A 20,292-nucleotide genomic window follows, 5' to 3' on the forward strand; every position below is an offset into this window, starting at 1 on the left:
TAAGTCTTTAATCCATCTTGAGTTGATTTCTTTATAAGGTGGGAGACTTTTAGTTTTGAAACTGTTACTTAAGCCTTTCCTGGGATGCAGGACTTTCCATGCTAAAACTGGGAAAGTTCCGGGCAAACTGTGATGAGTTGGTTAGCCTAGGACCATGGGACCCCCACCCTCTGACCCCAGTAATTTAGTGTAGGCAGTGCTCCTAAGAGTAGCCGATTTCTGGACTGAGAGTTGCCTTTGAGATGGTTTGGTTTGAAAACTGCATCCGACTCGGAAAACCATGTCTAATGACGTCAATTACATCTTCTCTCTGAGGGAATTAGAACTTAATTTGGAGAGAGTTGGCCAACTGCTGGCAAGCTGAAAGATGACAAAAGACACACAGAGAGAAGACACCAAGAGGTAAACCAAATCACAGTAATGGAGATCCAGGGGGTGATCCATGAACTCCTCTGATGGTGAGACATGGTGGAGCCAAAACATCTTTGGATTCTGAAAGGCCTGTTTGTTCCTGTGTCCACGAAGTTCATTGTCTTTTCATGGTGCTGGGCTAAACAGTTGCGATTCCTGCTTTTTTATCTCCCCGTGCTCCCTTTTCATAAGCCTTTCATTTCTCAAGTTAAACTGAGCAAACTCTGTTCTAAAACAAAAGGCTAAGTAGAACATCTGCATTGGACATTATGATGATTTGGGATAGGGGGATAAAAGAGTAATTAGAGAAAATAATAGAGAAAGTAAATTTAAAGTTGACACCACGTAAGGCATTCTGTCTTTGAGTGAGTTTCTTTGGTTTTTATTTTGGGGAAGACATAGGTGTATATACTTATGGAGGACATGAGATTTTTTGATACAGACATACAATATATAATAATCACATCAGGGTAAGTGGAGTATTAAGTGAGTTTTTCTGGCTCAATAAGAAGAACAAGGGTATAAGAATGTATTTAGTGCCTACTATGTGTTGGGCACTTCACATAGTTTATTGCATTTCATTTAGTCTTCTTAACAAGATTATGAAGTACATTGATTGTCTCATCCACATGAAAAAGCTTCATAGAGGTTGAACAACTTGACCTCGGCTCTCCATAAAAGGAATTTCAATTCCAGTTGGTATCATTGCAAAGACATTAGATCCTGATGCTTCTTATTGCATAAGGGAATTAATTGAGTGACTCTGGAAACCGACAGGGGTCTGTGGCAATGGTTGAAATATCCTTTTGGAACTTGGGACACATATAGTGGATAGCAGAGTCCATGGTCCATCTGCTCACTGCCAGAACATTTTGCTTTCAGTCTTCTCTGTCTCTTTCCATACATTACTGACCCTGTGCCCACTTGTCATGCAGTTACTTTCTTTAAATTGTCAGGATACTTTCACAAATAGAGCTGATATGGTTTGACTGTGTCCCCCACCTCGCCAGATTTTATCTTGAATTGTAACCCCCAGAATCCCCACATGTCATGGGAGGGACCCAGTGGGAGGTGATTGGGTAATAGGGGCAGTTTCCCCTATGCTGTTCTCGTGATTGTGAATGAGTTCTCATGAGATCTGATGGTCTTATAAGGCCGTTTTCCCTTCTCTTGCTAGCTCTCTCTTTCCTGCCACCATGTGAAGAAGGACTTTGCTTCCCCTTCACCTTCTACCATGGCTGTAAGCTTCCTGAGGCATCCCCAGCCATGTAGAGCTGATCAAACCTCTTTTCTTTTTAAATTACCCAGTCTTGGACAGTTCTTTATAGCAGAATGAAAACAAACTAATACAAGAGTGACAGTTGATTGACTAAGAAGTGTAGACTCAGAAAATGAAACAACTTGCCCAAAGCCACACCGTGAGATTCTGCCAGATTCATGGCAAGAATACCAGGAAATGAAGGGGAAGGTAGAAGGAGGTTCCCAGAAGAGCAAAGGGCTTAACAGGCACACAGACTTGGAATAGAATAGGAATATCTAAGCCCGGTTGCCCATTAGCTGGCTGTGTGACTCACAGGCTGCTCGCTGTCCTTCTTTAGGCCCCTTTTGCCCCTTTCACCCATATGGAACTTGTTTCAGTAACAGGCACAAAATGGAGTCATTCACTATGCGCCTTGGCACTCACTGCGGTCTGAAGGTCTCCTTCCCTCTCTCTACTCCTTCACACCATCCTGTATCTGGCTTTATCAGACTCATCATTCAACTATAACTCAGAATCTGCCGCCTCCACATCCCCTCGTCCCCAAATCTGGGTAAAATTTCCCTCTTAGGTGCTTCTCTAGCATCCTGCGCCTCCCCCATCTCATTTATTGTAATACCCTATTAATTCCTGTTTCCTTTACCAGGCAGCCAACAAAGACAGCGTTTGTCCTTTACACCACGGCTGCTTCAGCATGCCTGGTACATAGTAGTCATGGAACAGGTAATTGTGGAATAAATTAATTAATAAAGAGCCATGGAGCCACAAACAGTAACCAATCCCAAGAAGCTTAGGAGCCAACCAAACGAAGGAACAACAACAGTAGTGCCTGCTTACCGAGTGGCCAGTGGGCACCAGGCATTCCTTTCCATCGTGTTATTTAAATCCCTAATGGTTCTGCAAGGCAGGCATTCTCCTTCCCATTTGAAAGGCTGAAGGTCAGAGATGTTATATGAACTGTCCAGCTCATGCACTATCAGAGGCTGAGATTCAAAGACTTGCTTCTTTGATTGCAAACTCATGCTTGGAATCCAGAAATCCAATAGGGAATCAGAGCAGGAGAGAAGTGAGAGGCTCCACACCCGCCCGCGCTGGGGAGCAGAGCAGTGCGTGGCTCACATGGGGCTGAAGCAAGTGGCCTGCCTGGTTTCCAGGCCCAACCCTGGGGCAGCTGCTGGAGATAGGACTCCCTGCCCTTAGTGAGGCTCCTTCGGGCTGCCCTGGAAGGCAGATTCCCAAAAGCTTGATTTTGTTTGTCAGCATTTCTTGTTCTGCCCACGCAACATTTCTTTAGAATCTGGAGTAAAACCAGCACTGTTTTTCACAATCAAGTTTCTCCCATTACCCAGGAATAGTCAAACCGACTAGGCTTATTTCATCTGCTATTTTTCAGAGAGCTTTTGTGCTCCCCCTTGGTGGGCCTCTTCTCCTTCCCTCAGTAAGGTTGAATTCCCTGATGGTAATCCTAATTATAAGCATATGTTGTTGCTCTCAGCTACCACTGGACTTGCAAGCTTTCGTTTTAAAGGCAAAAAATAGAAAGTCGTCTTTGGAATACATTTTCTGTCAAGGGGCAGTTTCTGTGGACAGAAAAGTGATTGTCAAATGCATTCTTGGAGCAGATTTGCATACTAAGCACGAGTTCGAACCAGGTAGCCATGTCAGGCAATTACCGCATCAGCAGAACAATGTTTTATAGCTTAATGTGATGGTCACAGGATCTGAATCTCAGAGACTTGTTGGCTTACAGAATGTTAGTGGGGAATCGAAAACTCCAAAAGGCATCCCAATGATCTTTACAAATCAGTTCGGGAATTCGTTCAACAATCAGACATTTTTGTAAGCAATGTTGATTTATTTAACTGATTGTAGTCCCTTTCTTCAGACTCCTCTCCTCTGCAACAGAGCAGCATGCATTCAAGGGCAAGCTGTCCATGTCTTGGCTGGGTTTACTCCAGGCATCTGTGTAGCAATGGGGCAGAAGGGTGTGGGTGGAGGCATGCGATGACATCTTGGCCCTGTTTACTAAGTGGGTTGGATTTTGGTCAATCTAGCACCCTGTTCACCCCCTCCACCCTGTCCTTTCTAAGGTCTCTACCATGTTACAGAGGAGAAGTGGGGACTACATATCCCTAAATCTCCTTCTCCAAATTTGCCTGCCAGGGAGACATACTTGCACAAGATTTGGAAGGTTGAAGATCAGGAGAAGCTGTGATTCTCTGGAGGCAGCTGTGGCAGGGATGTGCACAGAGGTGAAATTCATAGAGGCCTCCTGACAACTGCTTGAGGACGACCTGCTTCAGTGCTTCAGGCTGACTACTTCAGCAGTAGCTTCTCTGGCGTCCACTTTGCAACTCTTCCCTCAGTTATACAGCCCTCCAATTCCAATAGTGAAATACATAGACTGGCTTCCAGTTCACTGAAGGAACCTGGTTAATGCAGGATATTTTTTTTTTTTTTTTGAGGCGGAGTCTCGCTCTGTCGCCCGGGCTGGAGTGCAGTGGCCGGATCTCGGCTCACTGCAAACTCCGCCTCCCGGGTTCACACCATTCTCCTGCCTCAGCCTCCGGAGTAGCTGGGACTACAGGCGCCCGCCACCTTGTCCGGCTAGTTTTTTTTATTTTTTAGTAGAGACGGGGTTTCACTGTGTTAGCCAGGATGGTCTTGATCTCCTGACCTCGTGATCCGCCTGTCTCGGCCTCCCAAAGTGCTGGGATTACAGACTTGAGCCACCGCGCCCGGCCAATGCAGGATATTTTTCAGGAAAGTGTAACACTTCACGGAGCAGCAACTCACCAGCCATTTCCCTCAGTTATTTCTGATAGAATCACAGTTTGTTGAAGCTGGAGGAGATCTTTGAGATCATGTAGGCTGATAGTTATTTTGCTGAGAATATTTTTACATGTTTTTCAAGTAAACTATTGCAATCATTTTTAAAAGAAAAGGCACTTAACATCCTGCTTCAACAAAGCAGACTGTAACATCAGTATAAAGGATATTATTTTAAAGTGAGCACATTTAGCTTTATGCAAAGTTTGCTACAACTTGCTTTTCCCCCTCGCCCCCCCCCATTCTATGGCATGCAGATCTAAGCTGCAGTCTTCATTTTACACATAAGGAAACTGAAGCCCAGATAAAGTGGGTAACTATCACAGAGTTTATTCTGGGCAGAGCTAAGACCAGAACGCAGTTCTTCTTGTCTGTAGCCTAAGGTTTCTCAACCGTGGTACTATTGACATTGGGGGCTGGATAAATCTTTGCTGTAGAAGATAGGGCAGTTATCTTGTGCATTGTACAGTGTTTGGTCATGTCCTTGGCCTCGACTTACTAGATGCCAGTAGCTCTCTCCAGTTGTGGCAACCAAAAGTGTCTCCAAGCATCACCAAAGGCTTGTCTCCTGGTTGAGAACCACTGCTCTGGTCTAAAGGAACTTCTAGGCTAAGCTACTTGTGAATGCATTTTCACTTTTATCACCAATGACACAATTGTAAAAGAAGCAACTTTTTAAAATATCAATGATCTTTTAACTGAAGATAAACAAGGAGGAGATTCTTGGGGCTTATGACAAAGGAAGAGGCATGTAGAGTAGGGGGAATATATGCCCTGGAGTTCTCATGGGTGCAAGCCGGGGAGACAAATTCATAGCATACCAACAGATTGATTAATTAACTTCATTATAATAGCTCCTCTTTATTGAACGTGCTGAGCTAGACACTCTGCAAGTATGATCTCATATTTTTCCTGCTCAAAAAACCTGCAAGATAGGTATTTTTAATCCTGATTTTGTAGAGGTAGAAACTGAGGCTCGGAGACTTGAAAGCTATCTACCTGGAACGTGGAAAGTGAACCAGATCTGCCCAGCTGTTTCCACACTGCTGGTTCTCCGGGTGAACCAAGTGTCTTAAGTTTCAGCGGCAGAGGAGGCACTAGCATCAACATTGCCCTAGCATCCTGCCCCAGGTAGCCAGGCATGGTCGTGTCTGCAGGCTGCTGCTTATGCATGAGATTCAAGGAAAGCTGATAGGGCTTAGGGGCCCATTGGTACCAGAGTTTTTAGATCCTCGAAGAGACTTTTGGGGTTCAAGATGGCTTTCCAGTCTTTTCCACTTGTCTCTCATAGATGCCTTTCTCTGGCTGGATAGTCTTCCTGTGGTGCTCTGGAAACTCTCATAATTTTCTGATTGTATTCATTCTGTTCCTCCCACTTGAATGCCCATTTTTTCAGTCACCCTACGAGGTAGATGAATCTTGTTTTGCAGGATTCAATTCATGTTCTACCTTTTTCTATAAGATGCCCCCAGCCCAGATCAGACTTTTTTGCAAAATCCTTTAATACCATACTGCTCATATGGCTCTAAGTGATATCCCACTTATTGTTGCTGATCTTTTCATAAAAGTACACATTTATTATACTTCCACTACTGGATCTATATCCCTGGAAACAAGAACCTAGGATGTTTGGTTCTCATCTTGATCCTGTACTTACTAGCTGTGTGATCTTGACGATGTCATCTACCCTTCCTGAGGTCCAGCTTCCTTATGAATTAAAAGAACAAGGATATTTCCCCTGTCTGTTTCTGTAAGGATCAATTAAGAGGGCAGGTCAAAGTCCTTTACAAATTGCAAAACTTACCATAAATGTTTCCGTTATGATAATCATTATAATAAAGATGTTTCCATACCCTCTGTATATAATATGTTGGTAATAAATATTTGCAGATTTATTGATTGAGAGTCTTCACTGGCAAATGTGCTATGTGAAGGCAGGGTTAGATCAGGACTACTGAGGTCAGTGCCTTTAGGCTCTCTGCACTGGGGTTGATGCTGGCTGCTGAGAAGTCAGGGCGTTTATGTGCAGAAGACAGCATGGGGTGTTTATGGTAGGCAGGATTCTGAGCTGACACCCAGTGAGTCACCCCCTTATATAATTCCCTCTCCTTGAGTAGGAGTGAAATCTGTGACTTGCTTCTAGCCAATGGCAAAACTGATGAGATTTCAGTCTTGTGCATTGCATCACATAAGACTGCAGCAAGGGATTCTCCTCCTGGCTTTGGAGAGGCAAACTGCCATGTTGTCAGAGGGCCTGTGGGAGGGCATCAGGCAGGGAACTGCGGGGGCCCGCTGCACCACTCCATATTTGCAAATCATCTTTCTGGGCCCATATGGAAGGACCTATCTTAGCATTTGTGTGCCGCTCAGGTACAGGAAGCACCCTATCCCCACTCAGTACCCAATATAGCTATAGGAAAAGTCAAGGATTGAAAACTTGGTGTTTTGCTGCCTTCCTTTCTCCAGCCTTCTTTTCTCGTCTACACCTGAGATAGGGGACCCCAAGAACTCTATTCTCTCCCTCTTTCTCTTTGACAGTCACTCCCCATCTCCAGAGCAAGGTGGGTCTCAACCCCATAGCTGTGGAGGAAATGGCTCCATGGCCTCATTTCACAGAGAAAGAAACTGAGGCTCAGAGTAGCAAAGTGACTTGCCTGTGGTCATACATGGTGAGTAGGCAGCCAAGTGGAAACTCAGACGTCCAGTCCAGCCTGATCCTGCCAAGACTCCACCCATGGCCAACCCACACAGTATGGTGGGGACTGGTGGCTGGCGGCCATCCAGCTATGCTCATTTGCAGTGTTCCATGTTTGCACATATAGAATCATACTATAAATATTGTTATTCCCTAGTTTAAATTAGAGTTGGTGATGGGTCTTGATTCAGTGTTGAGAGAGGGCTGGGGGAAATACAGAATGATGCTCAAAGACATTTTTTGTTGGTTTCAGTACTTAAAAGCAGATGGTGAAAAACAGCTCTAAAGCTGTTTAAAATGTGTGTCTGGTCAAAGTGCTTCCTAAAGTCCCAGTGCACAGCCACAGAGAGAAGACAGAGGGAAGCAAGAGGAGGCTGGACAATCCTAGGAGCATCACAGAGGCCCATTTTTCTGGGCATGAGGGGAGAGGTTGAGGGTGTCAGCAATAGTGCTTTCATTTTGGTTTGCTTGGTCCTAGTAGATTGCAGCTGTGAACAGGCAGACAAAAAACAAATGTAGGAAGAGCAGAATTTTTGCAAAAGGAAAAAAAATAGCCGATTACTCCTGAGAACACTGGGAATGCCTAGGAAACATGGGAAGGCCCCTCATGAAGGACGCTGCTGACAGCAGCACGTGGCCTCCAGTCACCAGGGCGGCTTCAGCATTGCCAGTCAGATGTGTCAACAATTGGAGTTCTTTCAGCATGTGGTTCTTATTCTTCCCCCATGGCCTGAACTGGACGCAGTCAAGCTAGGGATCTAGGTTTCGGGTTGAGCAAAGACAGTTAAAGGCAGCAGATTCATGCAGAAGAGGATCTTAATAAAGCAGGACTTTATTTCAGGGAGTGATGAGATGTCAGGGCTGGAAGTGACGTCAGAAGCCATGGAGTTCAGGGTCAGGTAACACGTTGCACCTTCAGTGGCATATCTAGCGATTTCTGAGAGCATGGTGTTGAAAGTGGGCTTGGGTTCACTAGGAAATAGGCCTGTGATGGATTAGCAATGTCTGTCAAAGGGGGCAGGAGTAAGAAGTGATAGCATGTAGCACGTATATCATTTGCTCTGTCAGATGGTTCCACCAACATATTTACAAATGAGTGAACTGTGACCTAAGAAGAGAAGTGGTATTTCCAAGAGCCATAGCCAAGGGACAGTGACAGAGCAGGCCCTATATTCTGATCCATTTACTACTCTTATCCAAGGCTTATCCATTTATTTATCATTTAACAAATACTTATTGAGCATCTACTTTGTCCTCTCTTGACAGGTGTCCTTACGTTTCAGCTCTTAGCCCTTAATGCAAATGTAGGCTTAGATCCTTATCTTTTGCAAAGGATCAATGTCATTGGATAGGTCCTGAGACATATTTGTTTTAATTTCCTGCACTGTGCCATTGAATGCTTGCCCTGTAGCAGGAACTGTTTTCAACACTTTACGAATCCGAAATGGTATAACATAATGGTCAAGACCATAGACTCTGGAGCTAGACAACTTGAGTCTCAATCTTTGCTTTGACTTACTAACCACAAGCGAGTTATTCAAGCTCCCTGTACTTGTGTTTTCTCATCTCTAAAATGGGGATAATAATAAGTACTATTTACTTCATAATGTTGTTTTACTGATTAAATTTAAAAGCCCTTAAAAGAATGTCTGGTGCTTCATAAATGTCAGTTATTATCATCTGAAATTTAATCTTCATAACAATCTTATAAGGTGAATATGATTGTTATCTCCATTTTATGGAACAAATTGTCTGGGTCTGGATCCTGCCTCTGCTACTGATTGGCTATGCGATCTTAAGCCTCAGTTTCTCAAGCATGAAATGGGATAGTAATCAAACATACAGTGTTGTCATAATAATTAAATTTAAAATGCACTAAAGTGCCTAGAACAAGGTAATTGTCAATGAACATTATTCATCATCATCATCGTTGTCATCATCATCATCATTGTAATCATCTTTATCATTGCCATGTGCAAAGGCCAAGGATAATGGAGAGTAGCATAAAATTTGAAGATGTGAAGATCTCTACTTGAACCTGTACAGCTAATGGATACTACTCTCTACACCCACATATCCAACTATTTATATCTCACCAGCACCTCATTCACAAAATTGTAAATGATTTCTCCTTTCTTCCCTGTTGCTTCCTCAGGGAGCTCTATGTCGGGGAATGATACCACCTTAAGGAGTGCTGTACCCCCATGCATGTGAGCCAGGTACCCTAGCATCTCTCACCCTAGAGCCCGCTCCATCCCCACACCTGCTTGGGTTGATTTCCTCCTTCTTGAATGCCTTCACTCCTCTCTGCCTTCACTGCCTCCTCACTGGTCCAAGCCACCATCACCTCTCGTGGTACAGTTGCAGATTTTGAAAGTGTCTCTGCTCACCTGTTTATTTCCTTGTCCAATGTTTTCTCCACACTTTAGCCAAAGAGATTTATGCAAAATGCAAATTCCATCATTCCATGCCCTTCTTTTCTGCTCACTCCACCCTAACCACATCCTTAAAATCTAAACACACACTTGAAGCCATCCCAGTGTTAGGATGAGAAAGGCCACATTCCTGAGCATGGCCCATCTCAAGAAAGGCTCTGTGGTTGCAGACTCCCACCTCCCTCTCCTGCCTTACCCTGAGGCTCAGCGACCTTCCCTTCCACCAGTGTCATCCTGTCTCTCACCCCTGGGCCTTTGCACATGCTGCTTCCTGTCAAGTACACCCCTGATCCCATCAACCTTCCTAAGTTAACTCTAACTCAACTTTCAGCTCCTAGGAAACCAGATGTGAATTTTCTTCAGCGACAACACTTGGAGATAAGAAATGGCACAATATTTACTTTAGAAAATTGGACTTTAAGTCCCAGTTCATCAGGAAGCAAAAATTTTCATTTCTATTGTTTTTTCTTTGTATATGTGTGTGAGCAGGGATTAGGGAGTATCCAGGGTCTCTGGTCTTCAGAATACCCAGGTCCTTGCTGCAATGTGAACTGTCCTAACTCAGAAGGTTCACTCCTCTATGCTGTGCTTTGCAAGGGGGTCAGTGCTGAAGGTGGGAGCCTTCATGTCTCTGCCAGCCCCTGGGCCCACTGGCTTGCTGTTTACCCATGAATATTAGGTTGTGATACCTCCCTATGGTACTGCAAAGAAGGAGTGCAGCTGTCTTTTACCGCCAACAACCACCTGAACTCCATCTTTTCCTAATACTGTGCTTCCCTCTCCCAGTGAGCCATTTCTGTTTCTACTTCTCTAAGCCCTTCCTTTGGGCTCCAGCTCCTCCAGAGTGACTCATTTGGAAATAAAGGGAAGACTTGGATATAATATTATAGAAGAGGAAGGAGATGCTGACACCAGTTTTTCTTAGTAACTCACCCAGTTACATCACTTAAAAAGAAAAAAGGGGCCGGGCGTGGTGGCTCACCCGTGTAATCCCAGCACTTTGGGAGGCTGAGGCGGATGGATCACGAGGTCAGGAGATCGAGACCATCCTGGCTAACACGGTGAAACCTCATCTCCACTAAAAATACAAAACAATTAGCCAGGCGTGGTGGTGGGTGCCTGTAGTCCCAGCTACTCGGGAGACTGAGGCAGGAGAATGGCGTCTACCCGGGAGGCGGAGCTTACAGTGAGCCGAGATCAGGTCACTTCACTCCTTCACTCTAGCCTGGGCGACAGAATGAGACTCTGTCTCAAAAAAAAAAAAAAAAAAAGAAAAGATAAAAGGATTCTTAACCATTTTTGTGCCAAAGATGCCTTTGGTAATTTGACAAAGCCCATGGTTCCCCGTCGTAGGATAATGTTTAAATCCATAAAAGATGGAGGATTGCAATTCAATTAAAATAACTTCTCAAACATTTTAAAAATTTGTAGTGTCTCATATATGGGCCTTTTGATGAAATCATTAAATATTAGGATCTCATGGTAGGTTTAATAACTAACACAAGCATATTTTATTTTATTTTACTAAGCTTTATTTTATTGCATTTTTCACAAATTGAAGGTTTGTAGTAACCCTGTGCCAAGCAAGTCCATTGTGCCCTTTTTCCAATAGAATGTGCTCATTTTGCCAGGTGTGGTGGCTAACACCTATAATCCCAGCACTTTGGGAGGTCAAAGTGGGTGGATCGCATGAGGTCAGGAGTTCAAGACCAGCCTATCCAACATGGTGAAACCCCGTCTCTACTAAAATACAAAAATTAGATGGTCATGGTGGCATGTACCTGTAATCCCAGCTACTCAGGAGGCTGAGGCAGGAGAATTGCTTGAACCTGGGAGGCAGAGGTTGCAGTGAGCTGAGATTGCACCACTGTACTCCAGCCTGGGCAGCAGAGTGAGACTCCATAAAACAAACAAACAAACAAACAAAAACAATGAAATAATGTGCTCATTTTATGTATTTGTGTCACATTTTGATACTTATTGTAATATTTCACAATTTTTCATTTGTGATCAGTGATCTTTGATGTCATTATTATAATTGTTTTTGGGCACCACAAATCTCACTATATAAGATGCTGAACTTAATTGATAAATGTTGTGTGTGTTCTGACTGTTCTACTCACTGACTATTCCCCCACCTCTCTCCCCCTCCTTTTCTCTCTCCCCTCAGGGGTCCCTATTCCCTGAGAGAGAGAGATATATATATATAAATTAGGGCAATTAATAACTGTACAATGGCTTCTAAGTATTCAAGTGAAAGAAAGAGTCACACATCTCACACTTAAATAAAAAACTAGAAATAATTAAGCTTAGTGAGAAAGGTCATGTTGAAAGTCCAGGCAGGCTGAAAGCGAAACCTCTTGTGCCAAACTGTTAGGCCAAGTTGTTAATGCAGAGGAAAAGTTTTTGAAGGAAATTGGAAGTGCTACTCCAGTGAACCCACAAATGATAAAAACAAACAAGCAAGCAAGCAAACAAAAAACCCAAAACAGCCTTATTACTGACATGGAGAAAGTTTAAATGACCCACATGAAAGATCGAACCAGCAGTTAACATTCCCTTAAGCCAAACCCTAGTCCAAAGCAAGACCCTAACTCTCTTTAGATCTGTGAAAGCTGAGAGAAGTGAGGAAGCTGCAGAAGAAAAGTCTGAAGCTAGCAGAGGTGGGTTCATGAGGTTTAAGAAGAGAACCCACTTCTATCTACTTTTATGTTATAAAAGTAGGTGAAGCAGTACAAGGTGACACAGCAAGTGCTGATGGAGAAGCTACAGTAAGTTACCCATAAGATCTAGCCAAGACAGCTGATGAAGGTGGCTACACTAAACAACAGATTTGCAACATAGACAAAATTACCTTATATTAGAAGAAGATGCCGAAGATGCCTCTGGGACTTTCATAGCTAGAGAGGAGAAGTCAATGCCTGGCTTCAGAGCTTCAAAGGACAGGTTGACTCTCTTGTCAGGGGCTAATGCAGCTGGCGACTTTAAGTTGAAACCAAGGCTCATCTACCACTCTTAAAATCCTAGGGCCCTTAAATCATGCTAAATCTACCCTGAGCTCTGTAAGTGGAAGAACAAATCCTGGATGACAGCACATCTGCTAATAGCATAGTTAACTGAGTATTTTAAGCCCACAGTTGAGACCTATTGTCCAGGAAAAAAAAGGTTCCTTTCAAAATATTGCTACTCACTGACAATGTACCTACTCACTCAAGAGCTTTGATAGAGATGTGCAAGCAGATTAATGTTTTCATGACTGCTAACACAACATTCATTCTATAGCATATGGATAAAGAAGTAATTTAACTTTCAAGTCTTATTATTTAAGAAATACATTTCAACCAGGTGTGGTGGCTCATGCCTGTAATCCCAGCACTTTGGGAGGCCGAGGTGGGCGGATCACCTGAGGTCAGGAGTTCGAGACCAGCCTGACCAACATGGAGAAACCCTGTCTCTACTAAAAATACAAAATTAGCCAGGTGTGGTGGCGCATGCCTGTAATCCCAGCTACTTGGGAGGCTGAGGCAGGAGAATTGCTTGAACCCGGGAGGTGGAGGTTGCCATGAGCCGAGATCGTGCCATTGCACTCCAGCCTGGGCAACAAGAGTGAAGCTCCGTTTCAAAAAAAAAAGAAAAGAAAAAAAGAAATACATTTTATAAGGCTGCCATAAATAATAATTCTTCTGATGCATCTGGATAAAGTAAATCAAAAACCTTCTGCAAAGGATTCACCTGTCTAGATGCCATTAACAAGATTTGTAATTCATGGAAGGCAGTCAAAATACCGACATTAGCAGGAGTTTGGAAGAAGTTGGTTCCAGCCCCTATGGATGACTTTGAGGGATTCAAGACTTCAGTGGAGGAAGTAACTGCAGATGTAGTGGAAACAGCTAGATAACTAGAATTAGAAGTGGAGTAGGAAGATGTGACTGCTGTAATCTCATGATAAAATTTTCACAGATGAGGAGTTGCTTCTTACAAATGTGCAAAGAAAGTGGTTTATTGAGATAGAGTCTACTCCTGGTGAAAATGCTGTGAATATTGTTGAAATGAAAACAAAGGATTTAGAATGTTACATAAATGTAGTCGATGAAGCAGCAACAGGGTATGAGAGGATGAACTCTAATTTTGAGAGAAGTTCTACTGTGGATAAAATGCTGTCAAACAACATTGCGTGCTACGGAGACATCTTTTGTAAAAGAAATAGTCAATTGATGGTGTAAACTTCGTTGTTGTTTTAAGAAATTGCCACAGTCGCCCCACCGTGAACAGTCAGCGGCCATAGACATTGAGGCAAGACCCTCCACCAGCAAAAAGATGACTCTTTGAAAAGTTCAGGTAATAACATTTTTTTGGAAATAAAGTAATTTTTTTCTTTGAGATGGGTCTCACTTCGTCACCCAGACTGGTGTACAGTGGTGTGCTTATAGCTCATTGACACCTCAAATTCCTAGGCTCAGAAGAGCCTCCTGTCTCAGCTTCCCAATCAGCCAGGACTACAGGCATGCACAACCATGCCTGGCTAATTTTTTTTATTTTTTGTAGAGACGGGGCCTTGCTATGTTACCCAGGCCGGTCTCAAACTCCTGGCCCCAAGTGATCCTCCTACCTTGGCCTTCCAAAATGCTAGGATTACAGGCATAAGCTACCTTGCCCAGCCAATAAACTATTTTTAAATTAAGGTACAACATTATCTTTTAGATGCAATGCACTCTTAATAGGCTATAGTATAGTATAAAAATAACTTTTTATTTGCAATGGGAAAACAAAAACTTTGTGTGACTCAGTTGCGATATTCACTTTATTGTCATGGTGTGCAACTGAACCCATAGTATCTCCAAGATATGCCTGTAATTTCGAAGTCTTAATGAAATGAATGTAAGGACCATTTCAAGATCTCTGCAACAACTGTAAAACTGCTACATTCGTTAGCTACCTTAATACATTGAAGGAAAATCTAAATTTTAGTTAGAGTGTAGTTAAAATAAAGTTGTACTAAAAAGCTGGCATGCTGGGGTTAAGATAGAAGCTCACTGTTCATGCATGGCATTTGGTATCATTTGGGTTTTTAGCATATGTAAGCAATATTTTTTTCAATTGAAAAATTTGTTTGGTTAAAAAAATAGGTTAAAGTGATTATTTTCCGCCATAATACTTCCATTCACAACATATAACCAACAGAGAAAATTTAGATAATATTTTTAAAGGGGTTTCAATTTCATTAGTATCTGTGATGTGCCAAATAATTGGTCTTCATTTGTTATTTCATTTAATCTTCACAACCACCCTGCAAGGTAAATGCTAATATATCTATCTTACAGATCATAAAATTGAGACTTAGTGAGATTAACTATCTTATCCCAAATGACACAGATGTAAGTAGCAGACATGGGATTAACATCTAGATCTAGACCAAGCGCAGTGGCTCATGCCTGTAATCCCAGCACTTTGGGAGTCCAAGGCAGGTGGACCACAACATCAGGAGATCAAGACCATCCTGGCCAAAATGGTGAAACCCCATCCGTACTAAAAATACAAAAATTAGCTGCGTGCGGTGGTGCGCCTGTAGTCCCAGCTACTTGGGAGGCTGAGGCAGGATAATAATTTGAACCTGGAAGGCAGAAATTGCAATAAGCTGAGATTGCACCACTGCACTCCAGCCTGGGTGACAGAGCAAGACTCTGTCAAACAACAACAACAACAACAACAACAACAACAATGAAAACACATCTAGATCTATTTAACTCTGAAGTCCATGGTATTTATTTATTTATTTATTTTTTAACAATACTAAGGTGCCTCTTAGTATGCAGTATGAGAAATAAAAGAAATGGGAAATATACAGTTTGATTCTAATTATTTGCCATAGTTTTGTTCTATAAAGTCACTGCTAATGCTTAACTGGGAATACTGAACCATGGCTTCTAGAGAAAATACAGGGTTAGTTTCCTGTGAGGATTTGGTCATGACATTTTGGTCAACCAATCAAGACATAACTCTGTTTGATGTGTGCGTTTGTTTAAAGATACCTTTTTAGTACATGTTGTTGATTCTTTAACATGGAACTTAGCCAACAGCAGGTGAAGGAAGCTTATCTAACACACGCATTTTCTCCGTAAGGTACATCACAGACCTTGGAGCTTAGGAACACTAGGCAGCAATTCAGTACCATGCTTGGGGTCATTTTAAACAGCAGATAACCAACAAAAGCACAAACATTCAAAAAACATGCTACTAAATAGACCGCGAAAAAGACATTTGTTTACAATATGAGGCTTGAAACGAGAAGACAGAGCATTGCCTCATTGGACCTCAGCTGGCAAAGTGCACACCAGGTGACTCAAATTTTTCACTGCTCTGCACATGTCCTGAAATAACTGTGAAAGAGCCACGAGTATTGATCGGGGGGTTACAAATACATTTTAGCAAGTAGACAAATTCACAAGTATGGAATCCACAAATAATGAATAGCAACTGTACATTGTTGACATTTAGGTCAATTATCTTCCAGTATTTCTGAAGTAAGCAGATAACTATTTTCTGATCACTCACATAAAATATGATCTCCCCATTCATTAGAATCCACTGCAATATGGCTTCCATTCATTCCCGTGTTCTCCACCCTTCTTCTCATGATTCATTTTTCTAAATAGCTCTTATCACCACTTGATCCATTGTTTTTTTTTAATAGGGGTCTGTCTTTTCCACTAGAATATAAGCTTCATGAAGACGGGCACTTCATTTTGTTCAATCTTACTACCCCATTGCCTCTGACAGTGCTTGTCCCATAGTATGCCTTCGGTAAGTATTTTGATGAATGAGAGAAGAAATGAATGACTATATGCGCTTGGCATTTAGTTGTGATTGAGCATCATTGCAAGCATTCAAACTTGTATGATGTCTCAAAGGCAGTTTGATGGCACTGCCAGAATTCTTGGCTTGTAGCTATGTGTCTAAAACATTCCCACTCACCACCGGACGGGAAATCCAGCACAGGCTGTGTTTCTGAAACTCTGGTGAAAATGCGTAAAGGTTAAGCTCAGTGCTAAAACCACTGACATTTGAACAGCCTCAATGAGAAAGCAAAGTGGTCGCAAGAAACATTCATTTGAGGTTTTATGTTGGAAGTGTGAGCTCCCACGATAACGACTCTTAAAGAACCATATCGACTTGCTGGGATTTGTATGGTTGGGCGGGTGAGGTGGAAATGCTGTTCATTAAAATAACAACACACATATGCTGGATTCTTCCAAGTGAAAATCAGTGGAGCTTGGCGAATGGAGGGTCAGGTTTAATTATCGATGCACCATAAACAACGTTCTTTGCTGGGTAAACTCTCTTTGCTCTGGAAAACGGTTAGAGCTGCTTGTCTTAATGTTGCTTCAAGAACGGATTCAAACCTTCCTATTCTGCAAGAAGCCTTCTGAGACTCCCAGGGTCAGAACTTTTCCTCCCCATATTCTGCTGGTGTTAAAGCAGGCCTCCCATAGCACTACCATAGCCTATTCCATCAATTTATACATTTTAAGTTTCCATCTACTTTCCAGTAATACCTTCCTCCCTTGTATCCTTGAGTTTAGTCTTGCTTCCACCCCCTTCTGTTGAGATGAGGTCTTGCTCTGTTGCAGAGTGCAGTAATATGATCATGGCTTACTGAAGCCTCGACCACCCAAGCTCAAGTGATCCTCCCACCTCAGCCTCTCAAGTAACTGGAACCACAGGCATGTTGCCACCATATCTGGCTAATTTTTTGTTATTATTATTTATAGAGATGAGGTCTCATTATGTTGCCAAGGCTGGTCTTGAACTCCTGGGCGCAAGTAATCCTCCCACTTCAGCCTCCCAAAGTGCTAGGATTATGGATATGAACCATTGCGCCCAGCTTAGTCTTGCGTCTTTTTAATTTATCTTTCACTCTAAGATCAGGTTTTGTGCTAAAAAGCAGATTTGGCCATGCAGTTTCTCTATTTAAAACCTGTCAAGGTTTCTCTGTTTTCTTTTGCATAAGGTCTGACCTCCTTGCGTGCTTTATTTTCCATTTGCTTCTCATCCTCAGGTTCATAGGGAAAACAACATTGAACATGAGATGATATTGTTGAATCTGATAGATGGGTAAGACATGGGGATTCATTACTATTCTTTCTACTTTTGTATATGTTCGAAGTTTTCCAAATTAAAGAAAAAGAAAAGAAAAAGAAAAATGCTTTCTGGAGGTAGCTGGGTCCTAGCTGAACCTTGACTTTGAGTTCCCCAGGAGCAAGTGTTTAGATGACGGCATTACAACCTGAGGAACCAGCATTTACAAGGCCCTGAAGGTTACACTGGAACTTTGTAGGAGCTCATACACTTGATGGGGGCACTAACTAAACAGCATTTTATGGCTCCTCCATTAGAGCTAGCCATGCCATTGTGCGCCATTAATTCCATCTCAGCTTCATCAAAGTGATTATTTCCATTCATCTGACCAAAGGATACAAAAACTATATTTTGATGCATGGTTCAAAGACTGGAAGTTTTTACTTAGTGCCACTGACCTGTTGGGGACCACAGTGGTTTAGGGTGGCTGGAGTTTGATATGAGAATTGCATGAGATGAGTGTAGAGAAGGAACAGACTGTGAGGTACAGAGCGAGTGTTTGATGACTGAATGAACGAGTGTACCAGCTGGGGGAAGAAATGTATGAAGCATGCAGAGACTTGAAATTAGGAGTCCAGTTAGGTGGAAGACACTCAAGACTGTTAGAGATGGCTTAAGAACAGTAGTGGTATGAAGGGCTCAGATTTGTTAAGTGTACTATGATGTGTATTAAACATTGGACCAAGGCCTTGACCTGGGTCTGTTTTGAAGCTCAGTAGGAGTCTGCATAATAAAACATGCTTCATGGAGTACCTGGAAGTTCAGATGGTTTTAAAGCACCAACTTTAATGAATGAGTAAATAGAGAAAGCCTGTGGAAACATCTGGTCTTCCCCACCTGACTTGTTTAACACGAAGTTGGATGTTTGAAACTGAGTTCCCTCAGCATGTGTGAATTGTCAAGTCATGGGGATTAGTCCTCTCCCCCATAATAGTTATGTGGATGTTTTTCAGGTGACACATGTGAGGACAAATTGGATTCCACAGAAAAGCATGAATCAAGGGCTATATGAGTTTTACACTTCTGGAAAATGTTATCTCTTCCAGAAGTGGGAAACTCATATAGCCCTTGAACCAGAACAGGTAAAATAGAACTCATATACCTCCTTTTTGTATTCTTTTTAGATCATGTTTTATGGGTATAATCCCTGAGAAGAAATAACTCTTCATAATAAAATAGAAGCCTATAAAAGCAGGCTTTTGTTGTCTTGTTATACGAGTTCTTCACACACATGGTCCCTATAGAAAGATGTCCCCCTGCCCCAAGTGGCAATCCATTTAATAGTTATTGGAAAACTGTTTAAAAATGTTTATGATCTAACATTGATTTTCTAAAGAAAGCATCAGGGATTGACGATGAATGAGATGTTACCCATAATATATGAAATTTAGGGACCAATGGCAAAAAAAGAGAAAAAAACAAAAGAAAAGCATAAGAATGACACAGTGAACTTTGGGTAACTAGAGGAAAAAGGTAGGGAGGGGATGAAAGATAAAATACTACAAATTGGATTCAGGGTATACTGCTTAGATGACGGTGCACCAAACTCTTACAAATCACCACTAAAGAACTTACTCATGTAACCAAATACGACCTGTTCCCCTAAAACATGGAAATGAAAAATTTAAAAAGAAGGCCAGGCACAGTGGCTCACACCCATAATCCCAGCACTTTGGGAGGCCAAGGTAAGCAGATCACGAGGTCAGGAGATCAAGACCATCTTGGCTAATATGGTGAAACCCCGTTTCTACTAAAAATACAAAAAAATTGGTCGGGTGTGGTGGTGGGCGCCTGTAATCCCAGCTACTTGGGAGGCTGAGGCAGGAGAATGGTGTGAACCCAGGAGGCGGAGCTTGCAGTGAGCTGAGATTGCGCCACTGCACTCCAGGTAGGGCAACAGAGCAAGACTCTGTCTCAAAAAAATTTAAAAAGAAAAGATATTTTTGCCCTTTTGGCACCTTTGGCTTGTAAGACCAACATGAAATGTTAACACAAAGACATTGTGGTTTTGTGAAAAGAATATGGGCATTGGTGTTAGTGAGGCAGGCTTGAATCCCGGCTCCATGAGTTACTTAATGAGTTTCTGATGGAACCCATGTACATTGTGTGAAAAAAATTGAGTGGTGGTTGGGAGGATTAAGTCCATATATAAGCTCCTAGTAAGTGTTCAGCAAATGCTTCCCTTCTTCATTTTCTATTCTTCTGCCAACGTTGTCCCCTTAACTTCCTTCACCTAAACATATAATCCACTAAGGAAAGCTCAGCGACATTCCCATAAACCAGTAACAGGATCCAATAAATATTCAGGGGTTTGTAGGAATAATAGATCTAGGCCTGAAACACTAGGATGATATTTTGGGTGTATGCTTTTAACAAAATATAGAAAACCACTCAGTTGTTACATAAAGTTACATAAAGAAATTTACCCATGTTTGTTATAGTTATCTAAAAACCATGTGTCACTTGGTATTTGTGTCCTTTTAAAACGTTTCACTAAGGTTCCTTGTACCTGTGTGGGGTCCACACTG

The sequence above is a fragment of the Colobus angolensis genome, unplaced genomic scaffold, assembly GCF_000951035.1.
Source record: "Colobus angolensis palliatus isolate OR3802 unplaced genomic scaffold, Cang.pa_1.0 Scaffold284, whole genome shotgun sequence".
Classification (NCBI taxonomy): Eukaryota; Metazoa; Chordata; class Mammalia; order Primates; family Cercopithecidae; genus Colobus; species Colobus angolensis.